The sequence below is a fragment of the Dipodomys merriami genome, unplaced genomic scaffold (genome assembly GCF_024711535.1).
Source record: "Dipodomys merriami isolate MVZ:Mamm:240054 unplaced genomic scaffold, mDipMer1.0.p SCAF_1279, whole genome shotgun sequence".
NCBI lineage: Eukaryota > Metazoa > Chordata > Mammalia > Rodentia > Heteromyidae > Dipodomys > Dipodomys merriami.
This window is the reverse complement of record NW_027202581.1, coordinates 144,710-155,638: the sequence shown is the minus strand read 5'-3', so window position 1 is coordinate 155,638 and position 10,929 is coordinate 144,710. Positions and strand designations below refer to the sequence as shown.

Here is a 10,929-nt window from a genome sequence, read left to right as displayed (position 1 = left end):
ACAATTTGGGGGCAGAGGGTTCAGGAGTGGGAAAAGTGGGAGAAAATGAGGGAGGAAGTAAAACTGTTCAAAAAGAAATGTACTCATTACCTGACATGTAACTGTAACCTCTTTGGCCATCCCCTTTATAATAAAACTTAAATTAAAAAACTTCACTGCCCTCAATGAAGAAACGATGATGTCAAATGGCACAGGGATATGCTGTGCATGGATGAATTAATTCTAAAACAAAATTCTCATTGCTCTTCCAATCCTAATTCATTATGGCTATTATCTTTTCTATTGTAAATTAGAAGAAAAAATTTTCAAGAGCACTGGGATTCTCATGGGACTAAGAAATACCACAAACAACCATTTGATCCAGAAATGTGTTCAGAGGATTCACGTGAAGAGGAATAAACAGGAATCCTGATGGTAACAACACCCTTATTACCTGCAAATTCTCTTTCATCTCCTGTTCTTTGAAACTCTGAGACAGGGTCACAACCCCTCGTTGCACCTGGTAGCGAATAGCAATCAGAGCTGCACTTCTATTATACTTTTTTGCCAAGGCACCCAGAACTGGATCATTCAAGAGTACTGGGGAGCTCTGGTCCACCCTGGAAGGAGATACAGAAGTGCTGAACTCCAGAGGCTGAGTATTCAGTTTTGTTAGGAGACTTCCAGAATACATTTGAGTGCCCATTTTAGACCAGAAGTACTAGCTTAGCAAAAGGAGTATATTTAAATACAAATTTTCCCCTGAGCCAGTTCAGAATGTACTTTAAAGAGCTGAGATTAAGCTGTGCTCTGGTGGCTCAGGCCTGTAATCCTAGCTACTCAGGAGGCTAACATCTGAAGGTCTTGGTCTGAAGCCAATCCAGGCAGGAAAGCCCATGAGACTCTTTTTTTTGGATGGAGAGAGGAGAGGATCCATTCGTGGGGTCTGAACTCTGGGCCTGGGTGCTGCCCCTCAGCTTTTCAGATCAAGGCTAGTGCTCTACCACTTGAGCCACCTTCCCAGCCCCTGCCCCCATGAGACTGTTATTTCCAATTAAGCACCAGAAAACCAGAAGTGAAGCTGTGACAGCACCCAGACCCTGAGTTCAAGCCCCAAAACCCATATAACAGGAAAGTAGAGCCTATGGGACTGAAGATACCTCTTCTACAGTAACATTCTAAGCAAACTCTCTGCTGGATTTACTACCATCATTTGTATCTTTGAGTTCCCAGAGCATCATAGGCCACCAGAACAATATTCTTTGACTTCCAGAAATCCAGCAGCTTTCCCTGGTTGAGATATGGATGGCACTCTCCCTACACACGAATAAGACACAATGCTATCACATTATGTCTGAACCCAGTGTTGACATAAAGGAGAAATTTAAAAAAATTAAACAAAGCTGAACAATGAGAATACATAGAACATAAATCTGAGTTAAAATGACCAAGATGAAGTGATTTTCTTGTTATAGGAATCAATTTTATATCTCTATTACCAGAGTTTGTTTTTTAAAGTAATTTTCTTGAGTAACTCAGTATTGTGGGCCACATTATCAATACTAAACACAATTTCCTCTTTGTAACCAGGCAATTTCTTATCATATCAAAGATATAAGAAATTCTAGTCATGAAACAAACCAAAGGAAATGCCTCTACAACACTTGCAAGAAATTTGAATTTGGTGAGTGATTCACAATAACAAGTCTGAGGACCAAAACAAGAGCTCAGCGGAATTCTTCTGGTGACATTTAGCCAAGGTTATACGTTAGAAACAGTAATGAGTAAAATCCATGCTACCAATACAGTTAATAAATATTCATGAGACTATAAAAATAGATCTAAAGCAACAAAAAGAAGGGACAAAATATTTCCCCTTGCTGTGGAAAATAATCAATTCCTTATCAGAGCATTGGATCAAATCCTTATCAGAGCATTGTTTTGAAGAGGAAAGTTAATCAGGATCCTTCTGTCCCAGGAATAATGGTAGTTTATCCTGGTGAGGAGTAAAAGCTTTTGTATTCTAAGATAAATACACAGAATAATTAAAACAAAATAACCACAAATCTCCAAACTATAATTTTCCAAACAATCATTGATGGAAACTCAAGAATTGTGTGAACATTGTCCTTTAGATGGAAGGTTTGACTAAAAAGCAAAGACTATTAAAATATTTATAACATGATTGCAATATGGGAAATCATGCATTTACAAAGAGCTGTGGCCAGGAATACTCCAACCAAGTGATGAAAATAAACATCTTTACTATTTCAAGAATGGCATGCTCCCTAGTATGGTTCTATTTGAAAAAATACAGCACACTATCAACTTTCATACCTACTTGACAGAAATTGACACACAAAAAAAAGTAATTCTGTAAGACAAGAGGGTTTGGTGAGTATTTCAGGTTAAAAGAGTGTTAGAATTGTGACAGGCAGGAGAGAGCATGTGGAAAAAAATTGGAGCCTCGCAAAAGAAAAGAACTGTGGGAAATTTGAATACATACTGGATTTAGATGTTGAGATGAAATAACCATGAATATCTTGGGGTAGAATAATGGAGTTTATGTGAGGGAACTCTTTATTTCTAGGACATATATACATGAAGACCGCCTATATGGAAGAATTATTTCTACTATTTCCTCCAAACAGATTCAGCAAAATACTACTGATTTGGTTGTAGACTCACCAGCATATTAATTTTGATACAGGATTGAGAACATGAATATTTTGTATCAAGCTATCAGTTATTCTAAATGTTAGATATTAGATACATTTGGTGGCAAATATTAGAGAAGTCTAATATACCTATGTTAACATTCTAATATTTTTGGAAATTCATAGTGGGTCAATAAGTATATAAAGACTGAAGGGATATTTTTATTTTTAAATCAAAGATGCTCACTTATGAGTAGAAAGATTCAAAAAGAAAATTACCTACAGAACCAGACAGAGAAGACATATTCTTGAAAAATCTGAGGTCAGAAAGCAAACAGATGCTAAATGATTTTCAGACATTGAGTCAACTCTGTGTTCTGCTTTAAGTTCCTCAGAGTGCATTTCTTCTACTTTTAGTGTCACTTTAAACAGATGGCATGAGCAGTCTAACATGGACAGCCTTCACAGGTTTCACTTTCTTTTCAATGTAGGTGTACCAATATCCATGTAAGCCAAGATGAAGACAGAAGCATTGAAAGTCCACGCACGCCCATATCAATGTCTATCAATAGTTCACTGTATCTTTATTATCAGCCCAATCTTCTCAGACAATATTAGACTTATCCCATCAATTGTAATCCAGTATTGTAGTCCAATATTTTACCATTCTTTCAAACTCAATTGTACTTAACAAATGCTTCATTCTAGATGTAGGTCCAGATTCTGCATCCACTAGACATTAATGTGTGCTCTCATTTAAACAAAAACTTAATAGTCAGAGACACCATTGAGAGACTTCTAAATTCTCTGAGACAAAGACAATGGTGTTAGAATTTTTCCTTCCAGTCAAATGAGTTTAACTGAAAATCAAAAATTTTAAAAAAAACTTATACTAATAAAGAAATATGAAAATGAAATAAAAGGAGAAGAGGCTAAGACAGCTCACCTGATTGCAGACAGGTTTGTGCTTGAGACCTGGCTTGTTCAGGATCTGCTCCAGCTGCCTGTGATTGAAGTTGGACACTCCGATGGATTTGGCCAACCCTGCATCCTTACACTTTCCATGGCCTGCAGAGCAAGTGGAAGTGAAGACATGCATCAACAAAAATGTGAGATGGAACTGTTCAAAAGAATACAGTCAAGACTGGGAAGGTGGATCACAGGTAGAGTGCTTGCCTTGCATGCAGGAAGCCCTGGGTTTGATTCTCAACACCACATAAACAGAAAAAGCCAGAAGTGGTGCTCAGTGTTAGAGAAACTGAGGTTACCTTGGCTCTGTGTTTGATTTCCCAGTGTTGCCAAAAAATTCAAAATAAAAACAAAACAAAACAAAACCAGAACTCCACTACCTACTGGTTAGAAATGACAATTAAACTCATTAGAATTGATTTGCAGAGGAGAAACTGATAAAGATAATAACAAAAGATGTAATGGCAGCCAGAAAAGGAATCTCTGGTCCTTATTGTAGAATTGAAGACATTACTACATAAGAAGACAAAGATGTCTACTCCTATTGCCTTCGATTCTGCTTCTCTCCATTTTTCTCTATAGTTTTCTATCAATGCATTCATCCACTGCTCCAGCATAACATCCTCATAAACCTAATGATTGTCCACAGCCAACATAATGTACCCCATTCTCTGACCTAGACATACCACCCAGCTCTCCTCTTCTAGCTTCCTCTGTTGCCGTTCTTTCAAATACTCACTCACCTCCCACGTAGCACAGAAGTCCACTGTGTCGAATATTGCCTTCCCATGTTCATCATTTGGAAAAAGGTCAACCCCTTGCTAGAAAAGAAGCAGGCAACAATGTTGGATAAGACATTTTCTCATTACCTTGATCATGTAACTGTAAGCCTCTGTACAATATTTTCACAATAAAAAACTTATTTTTAAAAAAGAAGTAATTACATCAGCCTCATTAATCACATATTTGTTACCCATGCAATACTTATCCATGTATGAGAGGGAATGAGTCACTGAACATTCAAGAAAGCGAGTAGAACCTCACTCACTCCCCATACTGAGCTCTACCAAGTGGCTTGTGTACTAAGTTCTTAGAAATATTTTTGGGTGAATGAGTTACTCTATTCTCTAATTTTGATTATGTATAGCGCATTATTATTATTATTTTGGGGGAGTCCGGTCATGGGGCCTGAACGCTGGGCCTAGGCACTGTCCCTCAGCTCTTCAGCTCTACAATTGGAGCCACAGTGCCACTTCCTACATTTTTCTTTTTGCTTCTGTGGTGCTGAGGAATCAAACCCAGTGCCTCAGGCATGCAAGGCAAGCGCTCCACCACTGAGCCACCTTCACAGCCCCTGTATACAGTATTATTAAATAATCCTTCCACCCGACCTTCTGAAATCTCCTACTTTGCTCAGGTAACTTTGCTTATTACTACAGTTTCTTCTAACCTAAAATGTGCAAGATTCTCTGGAAAGGACCATCAACAACAATGGACATCCATCTTGAACCTGCCTTAACTATGAAGATTCTTTACCTACTGGAACCAAAGATGGCTAAAGTAGGCTGCATGCAAGTCGGCCTTTGATCATGGGAGTTGTGGAGAAGCTACTGATCGCTAATGACCATGAAACTTAAACTGTTTCAAAGCCACATTTACCACTAATAGACAAAGCTGAGAAACAATAAAGAAACCTCTAGTAATGGTAGGGGAAAATGTTGTATAAGCCCAGTCATTACTAGCTGTTATCTGCAATCTCTAAATATAGGCCACACTTGAAGTTTCTATCTCTAAATCCCGTAATGTTGGTCTAATTTATTTTCATAGTTGGAAAAACATACAAATAAACTTTATTTCAGTTCCTGACAGAAGCTTAACTCACCCATTTGTGGAAATTATGCTCATACCCACCAAGTTTATCATACATTGCCTACCTTCATAGGCACTGGATAATGCATGAGATAGTGGTCAACATAGTCCATTTTGAGGTTTGCCAGTGATCTTTCCAAGCTAGGCTGGACCAGATCTGGATGAAAGAAAGTACACCAAAGCTACAGAAATTGAAGAATAGAAGTTGTGTTTGATTAATAAATGATCCAAAGAGGACATTATATCTTATAAGATTGGCATGTCTGTACTGGAAAGAAACAGATGTTGGAAAACACACCCTTCATATTTCGATTTCCTTCTATTTGCCCTGTCATAGTGCGTTCCATCATATTGGGTTATTGTTCATCAATTTATAGAAATTGGAAATACATTTTAAAAGGGATAATTTTTAATCAAGTAATAATGACTTCAAATCTCTGAATTACTTTGCATGCATATTATAAATTTATTATTGCTCTACGTCTTTCATTCATTAATGCATGAACAACTAACATCTTTATATTTACATGGCTGGAGGGACACATTTTGAACATTTCAACATGTTAAACAAATCAGTACATTTTAACTGAAAATCGTTTACTATCCAGATAATACCAATTCTCTGATTTTTATGAGTGTTAAAAACTGATCTTCTAAATGTAGAAAATGTAGAAAATGTAGAAAATAAGCAAGGGGAGAAGGGAAGTCATAATTTTGGCATAGTCTATATCACCTCTGAGCCCATTCTAAATAATGGTGCTTTGAGTTAAGGACATACACATAAAGGCATTTTAATGTTATAAATTTGTATACAATCACTAAGTAGTCATTATATTTGTAAACTGCTTTGTGTGTGTGTGTGTGTGTGTGTGTGTGTGTGTGTGTGTGTGTGTGTGTGTGTGTGCGTATGTGTGTGTATGTGTGAGTGTATCAGTCCTGGGTTTGAATGTAGGACCTGAGCACTGTCTCTGAGCTCCTTTGCTCAAGTTTTATGCATAGCTCCACTTCTGGTTCTTTGGTGGTTAATTGGAGACAAGAGTCTCCCCGTCTTTCCTGCCCAGGCTGGCTTTGAACCATGATCCTCAGCTCTCAGCCTCCTGAGTGGCTAGGATTACAGGTGACTTACTTAATATATATCCTTTATGGAAAATAAGTGAGAATAAAAGGTGCACCAATAAGCACATTTTGCCAACTGATAATTCAATTTCATACATAATTTTCTCTTGTTTACATCACATCATTCATTTGCACACTTATACACTGTAGACACAATACCTTTGAGGTGAGGAATATATCTTCTGTCTTCACAGTGCCCTCTTCAATCTTCTTTCGAATGGCCTGCCCTACCTCCTCTTCCACTTAGTATGTGTAAGCAGTGTCAATATGGCAGAAGGCAGCATCTATAACTAACTTGATAGTCTCCAAAGCCTTACTCTTGGGAACCTCGGGAAGCAACCACAAGTAGTATTTGGAGAAAGAAGTTGTCACTAGATGTCAGAATAAGCCAAGATGATAGTTGACAAGACCAAAGAGATTTGTACTACAAATCATTGTAAGATGGCATATTTGACAAAAGCCTCTTTCCCTGATCCTTGAATTCCCATTTTCTGTGATACTAAATGACACCCAAATGTTGTTTTGGAGGCTACAGATCCAATTACTTACATTAGAAAGAACAGACACTTTTTTACATCTTTTTTTTGCCAGTCATGCAGCCTGAATTCTGGACCTGGGTGCTGTCCCTCAGCTCTTCAGCTGAAGGCTAGTGCTCTACCACGTGAGTCACAGAGCCACTTTTGGGTTTTTGCTGCTTATGTGATGCTGAGGAATGGAACCCAGAACCTCATGCATGCAAGGCAAACACTGTACCACTGAACAATCTTCCCAGCCCCTATTTACATCTTTATTTACTTTTGAACATGGACCACAAAATCAAACTCACATTTTCTGTTTCTTTGTGCTAAACAAGAATTTTACATTCTAAGTCCCTTACAAACCCATCAAATCTTTGTTAACTATTAATATAGTACACACCAGAAACAACTCCTGTTCATATATTATCTGGAATCTCATGTAGAATTCAGCATATTGGAATAATTTTATTATTTCAATAATCCTATTATTATTAATATAAAGAGGTCATAAGTAAAGGACAAAGCATAAGAATGTAAGGAAAATATAGAAGCAATCTGTTGCAAGCTTCTGTGATTCTTCTTCATTGAAACAGGCTGAATTCCCTATAATTCTCCCTTCACAAATATGGGATATCTGTCTGTAATGAAATTTGTTAGAGAACTTTCCAAGATTTTCATATTATATGGAGTCCTCTGATAGGACGTGCCAAATCCATCTCTCAAAAGAAGACAGTGCAAAACTGTACTCCTCGTTTGTATATAAGCCATTTAGGAACACTCATCATCTTTTTCTTTAAATAGCTGCTAAGACATCAAAGTCCCTAGATGCCAACCAGAGCTAGACTGATCATTCAAACTTGGCTAGAGAGCAATGTGTGATCAAACACATTTTTATGTATCCATGACTCCTTTTTTTAACAGATTAAATGCTGATGGAAAAATGTATTCTCAAATAATCTAGATATACAAGTAGGTGTGAGCATAGCTGGAAGATCTGAGAACCAAGTGAATCCCCAGCACTCATACAAGAAGTAGCTAAGACTTGATAGCCCAGTTCTACTGCCAATCATTCTAGAATACTTTTCAACATTTCCCCATAGGATAACTTACTTCTTCAGGCATGTAGGTTCCAAGGCCCAATGAGGGGATGAATGACCATTATTTAGTTTCACACAATGCTCTTTACAACTCATGGCTGGTCAGTTTTCTGACTAAGCTCATGTTGTTCCTTCTGCTTCCTGCACAGGACACTGAATAACATACATCCTAGCTCCTGCCTAATGATTAGTTTGTGTCACTTCCTGTGTAATGTACTACTGGTAGAGAAATTAACAAATATAAAGGAAGAAATGTTTCACAGATAAGAAGAGAGTTGGAATAACTTTATTTTTATACAAGTTAATTTTCGTTATTTTATTCGCATATAATGAATTGTACATAGTAAAGTATTTCATCATGTCATTTCCATTCATGCATAAACTTCAATAAAACTTCAATAAAATTAATTATATATATTACTACCTCCATCTAGACCTACTTTTAACGGATGTATTTTTCCCTTCTTCTGTCACGTGGGCCACTCTTAATGAGCCCTTGGGCCTATTCAGCTCTATCAAGATCCTTCCCTTCCTTTACCTCCGAGTTGACTACTGGACAGAGCCACCATTTCTCACATACATGGATTGCATCCTTTGCTTTCCTAGAAGGAACTTTTGGATTTCTTCTAATTTTTGCTCAATGGAGGAAGAACTAAAATGCATGTTTTTTTCCATACATTCCTTTAATTTCTACTATATCACCTTAGAAGAGATGGCTGAGGGGAAACCTGATTGCCCAGGGTCACATGTCCAAATACAAAGGTGGCCACATCCTATGCAATATAATTCTCAAAATAATGCTGATCAGTTTGGAATCTGAGAGAAAATGACTACCATGGTCTCTTGATCCCTGTCTATGCAATTAAGGCCAACTCAATTTGGGCTATTTATAAAATGTGAGAGAGAAGCTGGGAACCGGTGGCTCATGCCTGTAATTCTAGCTACTCAGGAGGCTGAGATCTGAGGATCACCATCCAAAGCCAGCCCAGGCAGGAAAGTCTGTGAGACTCATATCTCCAATAAACCACCTGGAATCTGTTCATGGTGCTGTGATGCAAGTGGTAGAGCACTCGCTTTGAGGGACAGTGCCCAAGATCAAGTGCCACGATGGACAAAAGAAAAAAAAGTGAGAGAGAAAAAAAAACATGAAAGTGACAAAGACAGGGTTAGGAAGAATCTTTAGGGAAACAACCTTGTGTTTATTTCAGAAAGTGATGACAATGTACAACATTCTTTTCCAGCCTACGGAGCTCAGATTTAGCTGAGTGAAACCACTAAGCAGTACCAATGCAGTGGAACAAATATATCCAAAGATATTTCCAAAGGGCAGAGCCACAAGGCCTCCCAGGGCCCTCTACACACAGGAGCTTCAGGCAGAAGACATCACACAGGCCTCCATTTCAGTATTCATCAGAAAATGGATAATTAGGGTGACCAAGAAGGGTAAAGAGAGAAAGAATGCATACCATATGCTATAGGATCCATATTTAGAGAAGAAATGGTATCTATGTGACTATTATTACATTGAGAGCCAGTACATGTCCTGATCAGGGAAAGAATTTGCTCTTTTAACTTTTATGAACAGGACTTTATAGAGCATGCTTGTACAATATAAGGACTAAACTTTTCCTATTACTCTCTCTTGCTCAGAAAGAACATAATAGAATGCAGAGCCTACCAACCTTGATACATATTCTTTATCTTTGTTGTTTCAATCTTCCAAAGCAAAGAAAAGAAATATAGTCTTTTCACTTCAATTCTCAAAAAGGATGGTAGCTGCTTTAAAGTCCATCCTTTACCATTCCTGCCATTACCACTCCCACCAAATGTTCTCACAAAGGGCAGCCAGAGGCTTTATTGCTTAAAGCCTTGCCAATCTCCTTTTTAAAGGGATATTGCAGTGTGAACTGCTTTTATCCTGTCCTTTGCATTCTAATTACTTGATGATTATGACTTCTTAATGCTTTGACAAACTCTGCACACTTGAACTTTGAGTCAGGATGCCCACTTCCTGATTCCTCTAAGAGTATATGAATTCTTTTTCTTAAAAAACTCTGGTATATGTAATTCTTGCCCCTAAAAAATTGTGCTCCACCTACCTCCCCCCTTTCTTTTATTGACAAGATAATTAAATGCTAGTGCTCTCACACCATTGTGTAAAAATAGGACACTGAAATTCTTTTCATCCCAGATCCACTATTTACTATCAGATGTTAAAGGCTACCCCAAACCCAAAGAAAAGTTCCTTTCCATCTTTTATTCTGTTTCCTACTCCCATCAACTTTTCTGATTTCTCTGTATCTTGCCTTCTAGAAGTCTTCATGAACTATAGAAATAAACTGAGGAACGACTCCAAATGCAATCAACATCCAAGCAAGTGACCTGGCAGGCAGCATTCTTATATTTGAGAGACAGTGATCTTCTGGGAACCAAATAAAAAATACAAGAAAATATGACATGCAATGTAATTGGTCTGTGATTAACTAGTCCAACTCTGATGGAGTTTACATGGCTTAGCTCTATCCTGGAAATAAAAAGACAAACCTGAGAACCAAGTAAGTCCAAAAACTCAGACAAGAAATGGATGTGTTGACAGCACAGATCAACTTCCTCTCATCCTAGGTTATTTTCCTTTGAACCATGCACCAAATGATGACTTACATCTTCAGGTGTGCAGGTGCCAAAGCCCAGCGAAGGGATCAAGTGACCATCATTTAGTGTCAT

At 37.8% G+C, this 10,929-nt stretch overlaps 1 pseudogene; it reads right to left on the bottom strand.

Annotated features, from left to right (window-relative positions):
* Positions 1 to 331: 331 nt before the first annotated feature.
* Positions 332 to 10,929, bottom strand: LOC138824180 (prostaglandin-E(2) 9-reductase-like; annotated as a pseudogene).